Genomic DNA, 15961 nt, shown 5'->3' with positions numbered 1-15961 from the left:
TAATGGTTGACGGGGCACGGTAAGGCGAGGGTAGGGGAATTCTATAAACCCAGCCAGCTCAGTTTGGTCATTGATGTGCTGGCGGTGGCGCCCGCGAAAGGTCCGATGCCCGTTATCGCCTCATTGGGACGCTCTCAAAACGGGAGCCGCAGGTGCCGAGGCACGGCCGAGTAAATGGCTTCGCCTCACTTCGCCTCACCTCGCCTGCGTTTTTCTTTGCAGCGCTAATACAATGGCAAAGAAAAGAACCAGGACAAGATAGGGCGGGGGTCTTCGAGCCTACTATCATTCTTAGGAACGAGATCGATGAGGAAAAAATAAATAAAAAGAAAATGTATGGGCTCAGGTTTTCAGCTGAACAAGGCGGTAAACAATAAATCGAGGTCCCACCGCCGCTCTCTTTAAATCCCAAAACAATATGAGCGAAGGGAAGCGTGAACGAGCGCGAAGCCACAGCCTCCGTCCCGATATCCGCGAGTATTTGCGGGCCTCTTCTGTCGGGACGCTCGGGCAGCGCTGCGCAAGTGGCGAGCGGGATGGGGGACCGCGCGCCACACAGGCCACACGGCGAGAGCCGGAGGAGGATGCTGCACCACTCCGCCGGGATTGGCCTCGCGGGAGCGGCGCTCGTCCTCTCCGCAGCGCCCACCTAATGGGCCACCCGACGGGACGGTGCGAAACGAGAGCGCGAAATAAAAGCGCGCCGAGATAAGTGCAACTCGCTGCCTCCGGGGTTATTATAATCTCGAGAACAATGGCCGCGCCACCCCGAAAAGGTCCCCGGCAAGAAACAGATGGCGGGTCGCGGCCTTTCCGCGTGACCTCCCCCTATGGCTTCTCCTCCCTGCGTTCCCCGCCAGGAGGACAACGTCCCCTTCTCCATACGCGAGGCTCGGGAGCAGCGGCAGCAGCGAAACGCCAAGTTGTGAGGAGGACGAGGAGCAATAGCGGGAGCGGCGGGGGCACCAAACAGTGGCAAACAGGCGGGAACACGGGTCCGCACGGTCGCGCCAATTAAGTGAAATTGATCAGCCGTACAGTGGCCGGCGCACTATCGCAGCCCGCCGAGGCAGCGCGGCAACAATTGGAACGGCGGCAGCATCGGGCGAGTTGAATCGCTCGGGCATGTATACGTGTCCGCGCCGCTCGGCTCTTTGGGACGCTCGCGCGGGACGATTGAGCGCATTCACGGGCGGCCCTTAACGAGATGGAGCACAGCGCGCTCTATTCGACGGTCGCTTCGCAAAAGCCCGGGCATGCGAGGCTCAGGAAACGTCCGCAGACACTCGAGAGATCCGAATTGCGTCCGTTAGAGAGCGATCGCGGTGGAATAAATGGGCCCGCTTACTGACTGGCTCAATCGGACCGCGTTCAAAGCACCGAAGTGTCGAGTGTCACAGGACTAAAGCCAACTACATACATTAAAAGAAAGGAAACAAACAAACAAACAAACAAACAAACAAACAAACAAACAAACAAACAAACAAGCAAGCAAGCAAGCAAATAAACAAAGCAATCGGAGATTTAATTTCGTTAATCGGCAGGTTGAGGGCGGTGCTATAGAGCCAATCTATGACGGAGTTGTCTGCTCAAGAACCAGGCAAATTTGTTCCTCGCTCAACACATGTGAGACCTCTATCTCGTTACTCAGCCGAAGGGACCCGCCATGGTTGCTTAGTGGCTGTGGGGTTGGGCTGGTAAGCACGAGGTTGCGGGATCGAATCCCGGCCCCGGCGGCCGCATTGCGATGAGGGCGAAATGCGAAAACATCCGTGTACTTAGATTCAGGTGCACGTTAAAGAACCCCGGGTGGTACAAGTTTGCTATACGGCGTGTCATATAATCAGATCGTGATTTTGGCGCTTAACACCCCATATATTTTTTTTGCCAAAGGGGTGATCCTCGCACCCCCCCCCCCTTTTTTTTTGTTGCTCATGTACACGTCTATTATGTTTTGATATTTTCGATAATATTTATAATGCAAGATAAGCATTTTTAAGCTTCAAATATATTATGAAAACACGCAGGAAATAAGGGTAGATTTTGAGCGAAAATTTACTAATGTAAACTTGTTGAGATAGTTGGAGTGGTCACAATTTCTTCATCGACCAACTTGGCGCAAGATAATCGTTGCTAATACCCTCCGTAATTGCTTAGTGGTTTCGGCATTACGTTGCTAAGCACGAGGCCGCGGGATCAAATCCCGGACCCGGCTGTCGCATTTCGACGGAGGCGAAATGCAAAAACGCCGTGGTCCCGTGCATTGGGGCACGTGAAAGGACCCTAGGAGGTCGAAATTAATCCGGACTCACCCACTTACGGCGTGCCGCATAATCAGATTGGGGTTTTGGCAGGCAAAACCCCAGAATTAAAAAAAAAAAGATCGACAGAAACACTCCAAACTGCTTACGAATGCGAAAGCATTATAGAAAGCATTATATAGTGGGTGAAGTGTTTTTTCTGCACGTTCCTTGTCCGTGCAAGCTCTCACCTGCGTTCCCCCTAACTGCGCCTCGGTAAGGTCAAATCGAAACTCGCCAAGCGTCTCAACGCGCTCGCTTGCCCGCGGGTGGCGTGACGTGTGCAATGGCCACACGCACTAAGTACACCTTTAGTCAACCGGAATTGTGGAGCCGTCCTGGCGTCGGGGAAGCGTTCTCGTCTCGCACCCTGGCGGTCCTGGTTCGATTCCTACCCGGACAAGAAATGTGCGGACTTTGCTTTTCAAAGGCATTAGTGTACTTTGTTCGTAGGAACCTCCCTGAGGAATCTGACATAAATCCGAAGAGTTTGTGACATGTTCTTACTATTTGTGGCGGCGACCATTTTTGGTGCTATTTTTCGGTCAGACCGATGGAATTTCGGGTAATGGGGCATATAGTGCTTTCGCATTAAAAAAATATCATTGTTAATCTGGAATTCCGTAAAGACCGAAAGGGAGATGAATATTGAGCTTCCAGATGGCCAGAATAAGCAGCGAATAGTGTCGTTTTTTGGCTAACTAATGAACTTCATAGTACACATTAGACCACGAACATTTCTCCCTTTATGTTAGAATATTCTGTAGGTTTTCGCTTGCATTAGTTTGTCATTGTAAGATATTCGAACATGTCACTGTTTCACGCAAGGTTATTCACACAAGAGAAGCACATCATAACAGTATAGTCGCTGAAGAGCTAAGTGACGGCTTCATGAATACTTATATCTACTGTTTAAACAACGGATAAGTTCACAGAAGGTGGAGGCCTGAAGTTAATGACAATGCTCGAACAAGGAATGTCGCTGGAGCCAACTTTTCGACAAGGACGCTTCGTCAGGGCGACGAAGAGTGCTATTGGCTTTTCAGAGACCATAACCTTTTGCGCCATGCTCCGTTCTCGTTAACTTGAATGCTACATTGTCCCATCGATACACCTGAAACAAAGGAAATGCGGCAGTGCATTCAGTGCGCTTCCCGGTGGCAGGTTGCGGGCTCTGTAGGCCCCAACGCGTGCGTCAACAGTTCATTCTATGGAAATTTAACGACGAAATTTATTGAGATGTGGGGCCTGTAGGGGTTCGGGGTTGCGTTGAGGCCAGGAATCCTCCTGGCGCATTGATGGGTACGTCCGGTAGTAAGAATGAAAGAAAAAGGGTTTATTTTACATTATTTACTCTGGCTCCAGATACGGAAGCCCACTCCATGTAGGAGCATATTAAACACCCGAGTTCACATCAGGACACGTCAGCCCCACTCTTCTCACTGCACCTAAGGTCTGCGCTTTTAAAACCATCGTGGTCCCTAGGAGACTAGACAAGGGAAACTGATGACTGTATCAGGGCTAATCACAATTGTCGAATCGGTCACAATATTTTTCCCATTTTGTCGCCCCGTTCCGCCGGACTCCACCTCCTATATTGCACCCTCACCCCCGCATATGAGGCAACCACGTCACAATCTGGGAAAACTTAAGCAGTCGACGCTTTTCCCATGGTAGTTCTGGACGTTGGCTACTTTCATCAATTAGTTCAGCGTGTCAGGGTCAGGTTCAGATAGATAGATCTTCGCGGTAGTTGTCACCTCGAAGTGAGCTCCGTTGTTTGCGCGCCACTGTCTATTTCGGGGCCCGGCATCGTCTGGGCGTGCGCTGATGATTGGACTGCCCAGTGGAAAACGTCTAAGGAATACTCATCGCCTTATTGAGACGTAACAGGCCGTGGAGTATAATTTCCATAGCGCATGTGAACAAAATAACGTCACAAGATTTGAAGAGCACGAATAAATTCTGAAATGCCCTGTTATGAATGCTACCGACATAATTGTTGCTGAAAAGAAGAAGTAGAAAAACCGCTTTATGAATAGATCGTATTTCCTGAAAGTTCTTTCTACTCACCGCAAGACAGGAGGAGGAGTGTTGCTTACTGTAGGGGGACCGAGCCTTGCAAAAGTTGCCGGTAATTGCTTCGCGCGAACGCCACCTATCAGAGGCAGTATACGGTCTGAAGCCCGGTCACAGTCCACCTGGTAAAAACAGCACCGGCTATCTCAAGGAACGTGACACGGAGCGCAGCAGGTTGCGCGTTATCCAGTGCACGTCGACCCGCACGGCTCACCATCCCCACTCCAAATCCGCTTCACGGATGAAGTTTAGGAATAGCCGTAGGCACTTGTTTCATCGCGGATGACATTGAAAGGTGACTTGCATATATTATCCAGAAATTCCTATTGCAGCATCCTCTATTATTACCCACTTAGTTTAGTCTTTATGTATGCGATGTTGTTTTGGTGATCTCGGAGTACTTTTACAAGACAGTTTTAGATAGCAGTAGTACGCGTTATAGCTTGCGGACCTTCAAGCTCCAAACATGCGTGATAGCTAAAATCGGGTAGTGGTGCAGCCTGGAAGACTTCGGGTTGAAACAGATTGTCTTGCATATTTTTTCCATGATGGTATAACTGGCAGGTCGCAGAGTCGTTTTTTGTCCTTCGCGCAATACATCTAGATCGATCAAGTAAAAGCTACAGAGTACAATTGAAGGCATGCTTAAACGGAAACCACAGCGCTACTTTTCTGGCGGCCTCATTGTAACAAAACGCCAGAATTTTGCACAGAAGGTACACTAAGATGACATCAGTTGCAAGGATTATCCCCGGTAGACTCTAGCCATATGTGTGCAGAGTAAACAAGGATAAACAGTATACGCAATAAGATTAAACTTGACAGCGGCTTACGGAAGTTCTGGATGCGCAAAAGCCACGAAAGAAAAAAAAGAACAGACGAAGAAAACGAAAGGCTACAAAATTCCGTGGCAGTCGTTCAGTGAGTGCATAGGCGACATCGTTTGTAGACTTTGCCTGTTACTTCGCTTACTAAACAATGGCTTCAATATCGACGTCGTCTATGGGAAGGACTCCTCTCGTGATTGCACTTTCGTAACCGACCGTGACCTAGAATTGACTCAGCTTTTGCATTCGCACTTCCGAATTAACGACGTCCTCGCGAATACCCAATTGAGACTAAAACATGGAGGCTCACACAAACCAAGCTGCATACTCAGCGATCTCTCGGTCATGCTGCTTCTTTTTTATTTTTATTTTTAATGCGCTAGCATTGTTAGGGCACTTCACGCACTTTCCGGGGCCTATGTATACGAGGGCGAATCAGCAAGTCTTTGTCCCTATTTTTTTTTTTTTTTGCCAAATTGTGGCTGTAGATGCGAAGTCAACATATACATTCCCAGCGGTGGACCTTTCATGGACCGGCCCGGCCTTATCTGCCGGTAGCTCCGAGTCACGGCGCCGCTGTCAGTTGCTGAAGATGGCGGTTGTGCTTCACACGTCCACGACGTACGGGCAACGAAGTGTGATGCATTTTCTATAGAACAAGGGACGAACACCCATTAAAATCCACAGGGAAATGCAGATCACGTATGAAGAAAGGTGTCTCGCTTTGAAAAGTGTGAAGTGGTGGTGTTGTGAGTTTGCAAAAGGCTGCGAAAAATTGCATGGCAATGAGCGTTCGGGGAGGCCGACAAGCTTCGACTATTTCATTGGGAGAGCCTGCACCACCCACGAAACAGTCCGGACCTCGCCCCTAGTGATATCCACGTTTGCGGTTCGCTGAAGGAGTTCCTGGCAGTACAGCGATCCACGAGCAACAATGAAGCCAAGACAGCAGTCCGACGGTGGTTCCACAGTAAGCCGGATGAAATGGGGTGTCTCAAGTGTAGAGCTGCGATGGTGCAAATATCTGAACCGGTGTGGGGACTATGTGGAAAGGTATAGTGTAAGGTACGTAGAATAGCACGTATATTTGTATTTACCTGTATGTACATCATTTTGGCTAATAAAATATAGGGGCAAAGACTTTCTGATTTGCCCTCGTATCTATGTATGTATGTTTGTGTCTACGTATCTGTGTATGTTTTTGTCTAACCGTTTTCCCACCTACCTGGGTCGCTGTGTAGTCAGTTTTCGGATGGGTAGCGCAACGGGGTGCTGTGCCGAATTACAGGGTTCGAAAGAAACCATACGACCAACTTGGGTCACTGAGTATATGGCAGTGTGTACTGTTGTGCCTGACGTCCCTTCTGCACAAAGGGTGCTTCACCGACGAGCATGCAGATATGGAATGCCATCATCGCTTAATAGTATATTCAACGCCAAAGAGCTGGCAATGAAAACAACGTCACCTCAAAATAATTGACAGATACTGTGCGTCGAGTCTTCGTTTATTCGACGACCCAGAGCTGAACAAAGAGACAAGTTCTAGGACCCCAAATTGCGACGGGTCATCGGCAGTGTGCGTGTCTAAACGGCCACGTCACTCCTTGCATGCTTTGCGCAAAGCACCAGAGCCCGCCGGGACAACGATGGGACCCGGCGCCGACTATTGACTGGCAGAAAATAATGTGACCCTTCCAGGTGACCACAACCGCCGCATTCTTTGGAAGCAGTAGCGACTGCTGAGACGAGCCTCCTGAAGTCGCTACAAGTTGGCCGTCACGCAGGGACTACTAATTGCTGCAAAAAGTCAACGGCGACGACTTCTGTGGGAACAACGTCCACCCATGTTTTTTCATTGCATTGAGAGCGGGTCGAAGGTTGGGTGCTCCGCGAATCATGGAGCCTTCTTGTAAACCATCATCATGTATATTTGTGGATAGAAATTGTTCTTCTGATCGTTTGGACGTCGCTCTGGACCACTCTTTCTCCCGGAACCTGGCATGGCACGAGCCATAGGACCTTTGCGGTCGTACGGACCCCCGACATTACAATAGTATATACGTGCCGCTCTTAGACAAACCTTTCACGCCGACATGGGCCATCGTAGACGCGGGACTGGGTAGGTACCGCTGTTTGAACAAACTTTTTGACGCCGACTTAGAATACTGGGTATGTGCTATACTAGGTCTGTGGTGCTATCCAATGGACCTCCTTGAGGCCAACTTAAGTCTCTAGGTATGTACCAGTAGGTGTGTGCTGCTCTTCAATGAACGCCCTTGACCCCAACTTGGGCAAACTAGGTATGTGCCACTTGGAATGCGCCGGTCTACAATAACAAAAGAAAATCCCTTGAATTTCGTTGAAGCTGAACTGTATCGAACCCACGTCACAAGGGTTCCTCAAGGGCAACTATACCCGACGCATTTGCAGGTTGCGCTACAAATGCACTCGGTATGTGCCACTTTTTGATGGACACCTCTCACGCCGACGTTTTAGCGAGCTACGCCATTGCGGTATCTCCGGCAACGACCTCCCTGACGAAGCTGTTAGGAAAGCACACGAAGGAACAACCCTTGTTTCTGTACCTTTATTGCGGACTGACGCAGCCCAACACTGAAGCAAGCTGGCGCACTGTATGACATTGGAGAAGTGGCACACACCTGAATTCACCCAACATCGATTGCATTCCCGCGACCCATCTATACAACTGCGGCTGTTACCAGGGCTTCCGCGAAATGAGGAAACAATGCTGTGCAGCTTACGCTTGGGCGTTGCATCCACCAATGCATATACGTTTTTGATTGGAATGGCTGATAGCGCCGAGTGCAATGCCTGTGATGTCGAGGAAACTATAGAACATCTATTGTGCTACTGCCCATCTTTTGAAAATGAAAGACATGACCTCTGCACAGCTCTCCATCCGTCAGATAAAAAACCGTTCACCTTGAACAAGATCTTGCGACCATGGCCTCGCAAACCGCAGCTACAAAAAGCCACAAAAGCGCTGCCGCGATATCTGAAAGCTACCGGATTGAGTCACCGTCTGTGATACGGACTGAGTGACCGAATGATATCCCCAGTGGACTTTCTCTTCTTTAAATCTTTCCGTCCCCATTTCCCTTTCCTCAGTGTAGGGTAGCCAACCGGGCTCAGTCCTGGTTAACCTCCGTATCTTTCATTTATCATGTGCCCTCTCTCTTTACGCCATGAATGCACTGGGCATGGGCTGCTTTTCAATGAATCTCTCGCCTACTTGATTCACTGACCCCCGTATTCTTAAACGTGCCTTCACTCAACGCTTCTCCTCGACCCACACAAGTCGAGGCGACGGCCTTCCTTCACTCAGCGCGCCATAAACACTACTCCCCGTTTCCTCCGCCGAGGAACACCTAGAAAATGCGCCCTTGACTCGAGTGAAGTGCACCGACCGCGAAAAGCGTCTTATATCGAGGCTCTTCTTAAATGTGTTTAACAAAAGCCCAATTATTTAAGACAGATATGTGTTTCCGTTAATTTTTCTTCCTAATCAAATGACTACATGGCGCAATGCCCAACTTTACCTCGGCAACGCTGCCACTGTGAGCGTTCGACTGATAGATTAAGCGGGAGCTGTGTTTGAGGCCTGGCAACAATCGCACCTCAACAGCTGACAGTATGGCGCATGGCTGAGAAACAAGAAAATTTTCACCGGCATTTGTCTGCTGCTCTTTGTCTCCGTGTGCTTCATTGGTGCTTAATGTTGCGGTTGTTAATCGTGGTTATTATGGGTGATTTTGTCCGTGTATGTGTTGTGACTCAGCTGGATTGACTTCGAAGAAGAACGCAGATGGAACGACCGATAGGCAACTTTGTTTACCTTTAAGACCGAGTTCTGCTGAAAGTTTGCTGAAAGCAACAACTGAACAGAAACTATGGGTGAGTGAGCCATTTTTGCATGGAAGCAGATGATGTTGATGCGGTTTTTGTCAAGTTGCCGTGGCGCGGTCGTTAAAAAGTTTCCGTTATTCTAAGCATGACTGGCTCCATTTGCTCATGCTGCAGGCATTAACACCTGAAGCATATTATTCGAGGCAGCATAAGCTTGCGGGAAAAGATTATACTAATTAGAGCTTGTGGGAGATTCCGAACGACAATCTCTTATTGATTCCGCTTTTTTAAATAAAAATGAAGACGGTACCAATCGGCGCTTTTGTCCAATTATCATTCCAGTATCGCGTATGAGATCTTCCAGCAGAGCAGAAGCAGTTATAGTATACATGTGGCAGAATGCATCTGGTTGAGGACATAGCTCCGGCAGGCTGAAGAAAACAAACGTTTTTGAGTCCTGTACTTTGTTTTGGAAGCCATGTTGGTTAGTCGGTTTGTTCAAATTGTAGCAGATATGGGTGATTAATCAACACTGGTGCCTGCATTTCCAATGCTTTTCACTTCCCATATACGCTAAGCAATGTTTTAGCATTCCGAAAATTCACTTGTCAGTAGTTCACCACCAGCATTACTATTTTTTGCCTTACCTTTTTCAGTGTGCTATGTGGTACCACCTGATGCACAATCCATAAACTGTGCTGTCAAGCTCACGCAATGGCCACATTTTTTTGTTGTGCTATACATCGTTTCATTTCGGCTGCGGAGGTACACTGAATTTACTTATCTCGCGTGTGCCCTGTGTACACAACATTTTGAACATACCGGCGCGGCATGTTGGCTTTGGGAGGACCAGCTGTTGAAAAAAATCAACGTCTGGGCTACCGAAGAATGCCCGTATGCAGGCCATCAACTGGCTCATGCGCGGAGTAAGACGATAGTCACTGCACTAGCTCGCAGTCTTCTTGACAGGACGGCCGATCTGTGTCGGCGCCACAGTGCAATAATTCCGTTGCCGAAGCGCTCCAGAGGATTGAACCGGTCCCAGAAGCGAAGCCCTTGAAAATGCGCAGCATGGTTAACCAAAGAAAAAGCTACGGAGGCAACTAACGTCCATCGGAAAAGGCCGATGAGGCGCGCGACATACCATAAGGCAGCCATGTTTACGCACTAACTCCACTCGAGGAGCGATTTAAAGTATCTGCGGGGCTACCTTTGAGATTATCGAGCAAAGCGCTCGAGCTTTCCTTCACTCAAGGCGCGGTTCAAGTGGAGGGCGATTTGTGAAATGAAAAACCGCCCTCAAGGAGCATTTCGAGTGGAGGATCGAATCGAGGTGCGGTTGTGAATACAGGGGTGAGTGTGGGGCACTGAGTGTGCAGCAAGCGCGAGAACAATTCTCAACGTTCGCAGGCGCCGGTGCACCCCGTTTCTCGTCTCGGAGGCTAGACACAGGCTTATCGGCAATGCCACTAGATGGCGTAGCGTTTCCAGAAAGAAGCGTGATAGGGGAGTCCGGCTGCCGCATGACGCGTTTCTCAGGGCTCGCACGCACTTGATTGTCATGCATTTCGGATGCCACGCACAGGCTTCACGGCGGCGGTGCCATGAAGCCTGCGTCCCCCGCGCTCAGGTTTACGTATAAATACGGATGCTGCATGTGTAGGTATAGCACTTGTGTACACTTGTGTGTGATGAAATGACTATCCCAAGTGCTGGACTCTGCTGCCGGTGCTGCTGCCCATACAGTGACGCTTTTTGTGTGCTTGCGACTTGTGCGTTTGTGTGTACTGCGTGTTGAGAAGTTTTCTTCACTGCTTTCCTTCTAGTTACTTTCATTATTCGTTATTTCATTTCCCTTATTTATTACTAGTGGCTTGTAACAGCCTTGTGGCCTTGGCGACAGCTCACTACGTCCTATACACATTTTTTTGCACGCTGATAAGACAATAATGCAAAAAAGAAAAACATTTGTCAAGTGAGTAATAGTAGAGCGGACAAGGAAAAATGCAATGACAAAATTGACCATGAATAATAGCACTGCGAAATTGCACACGAACACATTTAAACTTTGAAGCCAAGTCATAGAAAAAGATCACTGTTCAGAAACACGGCACCGTATGACTGATTAGCGTCTTTGGTATTTTAGGATAGCCGGCCCCAAAGAAGCCTCTTTGCCCATTTTCTGCATTAAAAAAAGTGTAGTTCACAAGCACGTAAGTATCGGCATCAGATTCATCAGCACCGGAAGCGCGGTCTAGTATTTGGTGCAGCCAAAACCACATCACATTGGGAGAATCCCGCACAACTCTTGGAAAAATGAAAGTAACATCCTTGAATGGGGGGCATACAGGTATCAAAACGCAACTGGTTTTTGCCTTTCTTCCCCGTCGGAATGCAGCCGTCATGGTATGGAGACGAACCCGCGACCACGTCCTCAGCAGATAGATGTCATGGGGGCTTATTCTCAACAAAGAGTGCACACGAACACAAGCTGCACTTTTCAGCTTCAAGGTTCTCGGACTCGTGTTCTAGATTTTGGTAAAGTAAATTTTGTGTTCACAGTTTTTTTTGTGTTTCATAAACTATAGCACTTTGTAGCACGCACATCTTCACGACACGGAATATATTCTGTTGTTTACATTGTGCGATAAGAAACCGCGAGAGCCGCGTCACAAGAAAAGAAAAGATAAAAAACACTTACCTAATTATTTGAGTTCTTGCAGTAAGTGCAGTTATGCATTTTTCTTTTTTTTAATGGGTATTTCAGAAGTTTCTTGTAAAGGTCGATGCAGGAGATTCATATAATCGCAATAACATCGTGGCAACACGGAGTGGGGTTAATTATGTGTGCCGATAACTCGATACAAAGTAAGAGTAAAAGGTATACGCATATGTCAAGTATTTCTTGAGGAATTTGCTGCAAGTTGTATAAATCAAGCAAAACGGCTCAATTTCTTACATGTGAGTGGCATGGCGGAATTTTCCTTTATTCAACGTAATTATCCCTCACGCTCGTCATTTATTTTCCCTCATTTCTCGTGCTTGCGTCATCCCTAGAAACAAGGAGAGCACGATGGGCGTCCATCCACTTGTGGGAAATCAGTAATGGCGTGCAGCTGCTGCAAAGCACTTTTTTTTTGTCTCCCCCTCCGCGTTCGGATGAAAGGAAACTTTCGATCACTCTTGTGCGAACACGGCTGCACATTGTTCCGATGGCCAGATTCTCCTCATCTTCGGCGCGGTATAGATGGGCGTGACGCAACACGCACAGTGGAGGAGCCTCTGAACTTTGGCAGACCACAAGACAAAACAAGCAGGCCACTGCGAGCACTACGTGAGCAACAGGCATGCAAGAACAATAAGCGCTCGCCCCAAGGCATATATGACCTCGTGTGTAAGCGTATCCGTCGCAAACTTCGTTCATTTTACATTCATTAGTCTCTCGGAGAGCTCGGACAAGAGGTGATTATCTGTTATGATAAACGGCCGAATCGTTGTCACTAGCCTGTCATTAACCGTAAATTAGGAGGAGTTTGTCCTGTGCTGTTCGTATTAGTAGCATTTGAGACGAAAATAATTATAAAAGAGGAAGGTACAGGCAAGCAACTACCTTCCGAATGGGAGGGAACGACGCCCACCTGTCTCAAAGTGGATGGGATGAGCACGCATTTATGGGAACAGCCACGTTGCCTTTGACGAGAGCCAGACCGGATTTCAATGCGTGAAGCGCATAATTACAGCAAAAGGATGATGACATTGACAGAAGAAAATACTCTAATAAATAATAAGCGAATCGCCATAGCCACTGGGATACACGCATAAAGAAGACGTTTCTTCAAGAGAGAAAATAATGCAGAGAAAGGCAGGGAGGTTAACCAGAGGTAGTTCCGGTTGGCTACCCTGCGCAGGGGGAAGGGTTAAGAGGGATAAAAAGAGAAACAGAGTAGAAAGGGGAGATAGAAAGGGAGACAAGCACAAACAAAGCGCGTACACTACAGAGCGGTAGGAGGCGGCATTCTTAGAGTCTGTCGTGAAGCCCCGTAGACCGCAAGAACCTTACTAGCGCGTGTAAGGCCTTCAACGCGGATGTCCTATCGGAGCATTGGCCTAAAGCTTTTAGTTTCTTGTAGTTTCTTCAAGTTTCTTGTACAAGTTATTTAAGTACTAGCTACGTTTCGGAATGACTGCATAAAGTATTTGACGTCTCCTACCTCGTTGCCTGGGGAAAAGAGCGCAGAAAGAGTGCGTCCTGTCTTAAAGGGCGTGCATCATGCCCAGTCGGAAATTTTGGTTCTCCACTAGAAGCTGGGAAGCGCCGACTTGCGAGGGTTCTGCTCCAAGAATATTGTTGCAGGAAGAAAGCAGGCCCACGAGTGTAAAATAATGTATATTTACAACTGATGTATATGGCTTTCAGCCAACTGCCAGACTTCGTTTTCCTCTAGTTCAAATCAACTTCTTCCTTCCCTTCACCGTAACATAACCCTCCCGGCGGAGTAGCTCCGTCCCGGTGCAAGTTATAGAGCCTCACTTAATGGGAGGACATAGGGCTTGAGCCTGACGACGTGAACAACATCGTTGGTGACGTTGGGAGGCACTGAAGGCTGACTGAATATTTAATAAGAGTTTTGTAGTAGCCGAGATAATGACGCAACGAAGACAACAATATGACGTCACACGCAACGGCGTGTGACGTCGTCGCGGCAGCGGGCTGAATGCCTCTACCGAGACGAGCGCGATAGCTTTGTTCGAATTTTCAGCTGTTTTCGCGGCATAGTACATTTGTTTGATACTTGGCAGGCACGATCGCCACCAGGTGATCAGTGGACAGCACTTGTCCTTTTGCAATTCGTAAGGCTGGTGAGCTGCGCTTTAAAAAGGCACACCGGCGAGTACGCTGATTCATTTTTAATCCTGTATGTTGATCGTTTTCTCTTGATGGTGCGTAACTAACATGGCGGAGTTCAAATCAACTGAAAGCGGTCACGAATAGCTTCTTTTGCCATTTCGATGATGTGGTCATCCTTCGGCATTGTCACTTACGGCCGATATTTGGTTGTGTGCACGGCAGGACGTCAGTTTTTCGTTTTCCACAGTCTTTCATCTCTTGTGCGCTCCTACTAGGTTGATTATTTCGAGCAACTTCAGCGTGGTATAGAGCCCGCTGAAAAGCTAAAGTGAGGTCCGTGCTTCATTGTTCCTTTGCATTGGATAGCAACTGTCGCTAAACTTTACTTACCGACAACACACGCTTCGAGTGTGAGTATCGCGAGGTTCTGAGTATCACGAGGACACGATAAGCTTTCAGCATTTCCTTGAAGCAGCATTGTTTCTTTTCCCTGCTCTGCAATTGTCCCCCAGACCGAGCAACTTCAATAGAGGTAAGAAACAGTATAGTGATTTTGGCCGCTCCATGGTTAACTCACGACAGTATAAGAGCTTCCGCGACATCGCAACAATTAATGAACAGTTTTAGTGAAACAAAGTGCAGTATACAAGCATGCACTATAGTGTTAGCCGGTATGAGCACTCGCATTTGGTTTGTTATTACGCCAATTTACCTGTGAATGCATGGTCACTTCACTTGACGCTCGTTGTGGAGCGCCAGAAAATTGTTACTCCGGGTCTCGAACTGAACAAATTGCGCGCAAGAGGGGAAAAAAAAAGACAAAAATGCATTGAAGGAAAGGCTTGCCGCCAAACGAATCGATACTGGTTGTTTCGGTGACCTAGCATATGCAAACGGGCTGCGTAGGAAAGGGCGGCGAGGAAGGGAATTGAGGCGTCAGGCTGGGCATGCCTCCTCACTTGCGCGTCGCTTGGGTCATCCTCGTGAAGAAGGAACCCGTTAACTACAGCACAGTCCGTCGCGGTTGCAAGGTGCTCTTGTTGATGAGCGAAGCCATTAGAGCCGATGACGTACGGAGGCGCTGTTTTATGCATAAGCTAGCGCTTCTCGCGCCGCAGCGCAATTACAACCGCTGACACGTGAGGCTGCAGGAGCTACGACCCGAGGTTGGCGACCTCAGCGTTCTATTGCAGGAGTGACCACGCGGCCCAGGCGCATCTGCTGGGAAGCAACCGCGTTCTATAGTGGTATGACATATTGCAGCTATATACTTGTGCGCGTGAATGTACAATACGTTGAGTGGCACAGAACTTCTTCGTGTGTCCATGCGGGCACATTAAGATTGCTCGTGCGTTCCATGGGCGCGTGCGTGCAGCCTTTGATCGCATACATCACTTTCTAGTGCCAATTTACTGTGGAATTTACACCGAATTTCTGTGGCTGAGTGTAGGCTAAAGCCCAAAAGATAGAGAAAGGCGAGAGGCTGGAGGCTAACTAGAAATGCGTCCGATTTAGTACCCTGCACCGGGAAAAGGAATCTAAGGAGAAAGGAAGATAAATGTAGGATTAAAGTCCGAGATCACTGAAACTACGTATCTGCCTTCTGCAAATTATGGCATCATTATGTTGAGCAGCCGAGCCAGCGCGTACAGGCAGATCACGATGAGGCGCTATTTTTGTTTTTTGACCACTAGTAGTGTATTTCACCACGACTGCAGTTGTTCGAGCTACCGCAGTTACCTCTCTCATTTGATGTATGTATGTATGTATGTATGTATGTATGTATGTATGTATGTATGTATGTATGTATGTATGTATGTATGTATGTATGTATGTATGTATGTATGTATGTATGTATGTATGTATGTATGTATGTATGTATGTATGTATGTATGTATGTATGTATGTATGTATGTATGTATGTATGTATGTATGTATGTATGTATGTATGTATGTATGTATGTATGTATGTATGTATGTATGTATGTATGTATGTATGTATGTATGTATGTATGTATGTATGTATGTATGTATGTATG

General features: G+C 47.9%; 1 protein-coding gene across 6 annotated transcripts in view; it reads left to right on the top strand.

Annotated features, from left to right (window-relative positions):
• Positions 1-15961, top strand: part of LOC135903970 (uncharacterized) — a 309023-nt gene that overhangs the window by 27952 nt on the left and 265110 nt on the right. Inside the window, exon 1 of one of the 6 annotated variants that reach the window (XM_070522419.1) lies at positions 9082-9121. The exons of the other annotated variants lie outside the window; for them this stretch is intronic. The gene's annotated coding sequence lies outside the window, so the exon portion shown is untranslated. Of the gene's footprint in view, positions 1-9081; positions 9122-15961 lie in introns of those variants that run through there. 6 annotated transcript variants of the gene reach the window in all.

Source organism: Dermacentor albipictus, chromosome 1 (genome assembly GCF_038994185.2).
Source record: "Dermacentor albipictus isolate Rhodes 1998 colony chromosome 1, USDA_Dalb.pri_finalv2, whole genome shotgun sequence".
Taxonomy (NCBI): domain Eukaryota; kingdom Metazoa; phylum Arthropoda; class Arachnida; order Ixodida; family Ixodidae; genus Dermacentor; species Dermacentor albipictus.
The sequence above is the reverse complement of the archived record's forward strand: the minus strand, read 5'-3'. Positions and strand labels throughout refer to the sequence as shown.